The sequence below is a fragment of the Pinus tabuliformis genome, chromosome J (genome assembly GCF_031772625.1).
Source record: "Pinus tabuliformis cultivar Carrire ecotype Pingquan chromosome J, CPIR1, whole genome shotgun sequence".
In the NCBI taxonomy this organism is placed as follows: Eukaryota; Viridiplantae; Streptophyta; class Pinopsida; order Pinales; family Pinaceae; genus Pinus; species Pinus tabuliformis.
The window spans coordinates 1,240,166,636-1,240,171,657 of NC_142295.1; the positions used below are offsets into that span (position 1 = coordinate 1,240,166,636).

General features: G+C 39.5%; 1 pseudogene; it reads left to right on the top strand.

Moving 5' to 3' along the window:
* The first annotated feature begins 1,346 nt into the window (after nucleotides 1–1,346).
* On the top strand, nucleotides 1,347–4,291 carry LOC149231678 (L-type lectin-domain containing receptor kinase IX.1-like; annotated as a pseudogene).
* Nucleotides 4,292–5,022: the final 731 nt, after the last annotated feature.

The window sequence follows — 5,022 nt, forward strand, 5'->3', positions numbered from 1 at the left end:
TGATTTTGCAGAAATTACTCTCACAAACATGCTATGGATCACAAGACTAAATTCTATAATAAAATATTAATTAATATTTTTAGTTAAATATTAAAAAAAAAATAGGTAGTTTAATTAGTAATGTTCGTAGAAAAGAAGTTTTATTAAACTTAAAAGTTTTGAGTCTAATAAAAGTGAAAAATTAAACATGATGAAAATATAGTGCTATCAAAGTTAAAAATATATATTAAAAAAAAAAAATCTGCAAAATTAAATTTTCAAATAAAAATTAAATTTTACAAAACCAAATTAATCCTATACATGTATATATGTTAATATAAAATTAAATAAATAAATAATAAAAATTTATTCAAATGACAAAAAACGTAAATTTGAAAATAACCATGTAAATTGTTTGTTTGTACTTTGTATAAAATCACTTGTAAATGTTAATTTGCAATTAGAAAATAAACCACGCAACCGAACTCACCTGTCTATCATCAATGCCCAGATTTAATAGTTTACCAAGCAATCATCAATGACTAGATATAATAGTTTACCAACTCATCAATGCATAAGCATCATAGTCTACACTTTTATCATTCATTATATCGTATGGCCATAGATCATTGGGCTAATGGTTATATTCATTTCCCTATGAGAATTTCTTGGTTTTGTACGTGTAGTGTTGTGTTATTTAAATAAAATGATATTTTATTTTTTATTTATTAAAAAATATTTTATTTTATACATATATAATCATTTAATGAGATATTTTATCTATTCCAAAAATTGCTTCTACCCTTGACCCTTGAAGATGTGACTTGATGGAAACTTCTCATCTTTCTTCGGAAATTTTAACTGGTAACTTCACAATAAATTTTGAACTTGTGAGTTGATGGAAACCAATGAACTTTACCATGAACGGGATGAAAATGAAACGGAAATTGTGACTTGATGGGAACTAATAAACTGAACGTGATAACAGGAGACTTATATCCCCGAGGTGACTTCGAAAGAGGCTTAAAAATCGTTGAATTATGTAATCGCGAGAATTTTGATTAAGATGTCAAAAAAAATGCTCGTGAAACAGTTTCTTCCGGTAGCTCAATAGCTCACAGTTTTCAAGGCATCTCGAGATGCAAGGGATGGGTGATGAAAATTGCTGCGAGGCAGCCGCCAACGTCCTAGGATTAGGGTTGACTCTAAGCATGGCATGGTCCCTTTGGCCTCATTCGACCGTGTTCTTTGCTAAAGCAAGTGACAGATTCAGGCTCTGCATGTGCAACTAGGCTATATCCAGATGTGACTGATGGTAGACTGGCCATTTCAATTCCATTCCTGGGGTGTGGTTTAATGGTGAGGTGGAGAAGTTTGGCCCCATAGATTTCTTGGCGCAAACCGAGACAGGACTATATACTTATACTTTTGAGTATGATTTCCATTGCAATTTATGGATTTATCCTGATTCACCGCACGAGATTTTCTTGTATGGCTGCATCTCAATAATTTCTGTTTTTTCTTAAACTTTGCATGGTCAGTATGAATACTTTTGAAAGAAATATCATAATCATATCCCTCGTCCTTTGTAAACTTATACATGAAGAAAAGCTCTCCCTTGGCTCTGCCCATTTTTGTTTGTTTGATTTTGTGGTGATATAATTTTCTGTGCTTTAATTGATGAATACAAACGTACGTTGTGATTGCTAATAAGTAACCAGCCGCTCTGCTAGACTGCTGTTTCATATTGCAGTCTGATTATCATGGTGGGTGCAAAGGAGGAGCTCTGTGCTTTGGCACTTCTTTTCCCAATCCTGGCTATGGTGTCCCTTGCACAGTCGCATGGAACTTATAGCACAGGTTTTTCTTTCCCATCGTTCGGCAACGACAACAGCAATCGGTTGATATACATGGGAAATGCTTCCTATAATTCTTCAGGCGGTTACATCGATCTCACTCCATCGCCGAACACTACATCCGGTGCTTCCCATGAATATTCTGACATGTATAAGTGCATCGGAAGGGTTCTTTACCGTGATCCCATCACGGTGTGGCCGACCACATTTACGACCACCTTCACCATCTTTGTTAAAATCATCACCCTTCCGGACGGGCTGAAGAATTTCAACGGTGACGGTCTGGCCTTCATCATCGTCCCCAACGACGGACCCTTTCTCCCAGATAGCTCCGGAGGATCTCTGGGCTTGTTCGGTTCATCCACAGATGGAAACACAACGAATCAACTAGCCATCGAATTCGACACCTTCAAGAACGAAATCGATCCGGACGACAACCATGTCGGTATATACGTCAAGGGTATCAAATCCGATGCAACCGCCGTTCTCGGTCAAAACGGCATCGATATCAAATCGGGGCGGCCGATAAGGTTTCGAATCCATTACGATGGCTGGAGCAAAACCCTGCAAATATATGCCGCCTATGCAGACCGACCAATTCCCTATTCGTTCATCTTAAACCACACAATAGAGGTATCAAGAACCGTTCCGAGATCAGCGTACCTGGGATTCTCGGCTGCAACGGGGAATTCTTTCGAGATTCAGCGTATTTTGGACTGGAATTTCACTTCGGAGATCTTGCCCGACTCGTCTCTGAACATAGCCCACGGAAGGTCCACAAGCAGGGGGCTGAAAGTCGGGCTCCTTACCGGTTCCATCATCGTCGTGGCCGTACTGTTGGGATTGTCGGCGTGGTTCATCGATAGAACTAGAAAACGGAGAGCGGACTGAGGCCGGCTGTTCAGCGGGGAGCTAGCGATATTGGAGGGCCGAACGATGGCCTCGTCGTACGCTCCTCACCGATTCTCCGACAAATTTCTTTCAACCGCGACAAAGGACTTCAGCGAAACTGAACTTCTTGGAACCGGCGGCTTCGGGAGCGTTTACAGGGGTAGCCTGGAAGGACCAGACAGGGCGAGGACACTAGTAGCTGTGAAGAGAATCTCTGCCGGGTCAAGACAGGGAGAACGAGAATTCAGGTCGGAGATTATCACCATAGGTCGGCTTCGACACAGGAACCTGGTACAGTTACAGGGCTGGTGCCACCAACGCGACGAGCTGCTGCTCGTGTATGACTATATGCCCAACAGGAGCCTCGACAGGTTCATCTTCAGGCAGCCAGGGGATAGCCATCAGAATCAGGATCAGCCCCATCTGAATTGGACCCGGAGACACAGAATCTTATGCGGGCTGGCTTCAGCGTTGCTGTACCTTCACGAAGAATGGGAGCAGAGAATCGTCCACCGGGACATTAAGCCCAGCAATGTTATGCTCGACGGGGAATTCAATGCCCGTCTGGGGGACTTCGGCCTCGCCAGGCTGATTGAGCATGATGAAACGAATCCGGCTGTCACCACGATGCTCGCGGGGACGCCCGGCTATGTGGCACCAGAGTGCGGGTACACCGGCAAGGCTACTGCAGAGTCCGACGTTTTCAGTTTCGGGGTCGTTGTTTTGGAAGTAGCAAGCGGGAGGCGGGTTGTGGATCGAAAGCAGCCATTGTCGGAGGGGAATTTGGTAGATTGGATTTGGGAACTTTACCGGGAGGGAAGAGTTATCGAGGCCGCGGATCCGAGATTGGATGGAGATTTTGAGGAAGAACAGATGAAACGAGCATTTACTTTGGGACTTGCCTGCTCGCATCCAGATCCCCAGCTGCGTCCGTCAATCAGACAAGCGCTCCAGGTTCTCATAAATCCCAGTGAAAAGATGATGCAGCTTCCTTCTTCAAGACCGTTGGCCATTTATGTAGTTTTGCCATCAAACCAGGGACTTAATTCTCGCCCTCCTGCTTCGTATTCAAATGTTTACTCCGGGTCAGCTTCTACTGGCTCCGCTTGCGGTGGAGGCTCTTCCATTACAGCCTCAACCCTCCATTATGGGAGATAAAGATGGCACTTATCAGAATATGCATCACATCAAGGTGATGCTAATTTCAGGCCAAATTTTATGCCATTTTAAAAGGATATGGCATGGAATTTATTGGAATCTTGAACATATCGTTTGAGTTAGAGGCAGCGCGGAGAACTGTTTATGAACCAGCAGGTTAATTGTTACGAGTAAGTTTTTTAGAACTTTGTATGAACAAACATGTTATTTGTTACGGCTACTTTCCTAAAATATATATATTGAACCGATGTGCAGAGAGAAAAATATGTGAAAGTCTGAAAGAATGTACAGAACATTTTGCCATAGTTTATACGATAGGAAATGCAGAAAACATCTCAAACTTCACGTAGTTTATTTAAATAGTTCTTTGGATAAATGTGGTCTTGTTATCAACTGACGCCATTGAAGTGGGGCATCCCTAAGTCTATTCCAGATTCCCAAAATACTCCGGAATTGGATAGACATGATGTCGGTCGGATTCCCTAATATTTAGGAAATCTGCAATCTACTTAACTCAGGGGTTGAAGTGGGGATTCACGTTTGTAATGGATAGTCAGTGATAACTTGTGAGGGTTTTATTTATTTTTAGGATATATGGTATTGTTGACATCAATTGTTTTTTGGAATATATAATGGGTAAGATATATGGTATTGTTGGTATCAATTGTTTTTTTGGAATATATAATGAATAGATATAATGGATAGGAAATTTATAAAGTAATATAATTATATTAATAAATATAGTTAATATATGTTATATTGTTAATTTATTTGAATGTAAAATAATATAATTTGTTTTAAATTTAAATTTCTCAAATAAAATTATCAATCACATAAATTTTCTATCAATCACATAAATTTTCTATTGAGCAATCAAAATTTCCATCTGAACTATCACATAAATCTTTCAATATAAATTTTCTATTTATCAATCAAAATTTCCATTCACAAATCCTAACTATCTTTAAGTCTTATTATATATCTTATTTTCAACAAACACTTCTTAATTTATTGCCAGACTCAAATTTAACCCAAAAAAAAATTATAATTATAATAATTCCCAAATAAAATGGATTTCTTTGACTTAATCACTGATATATGAAAAAAATGTAACACTTATGACTCTACATAATGCTTA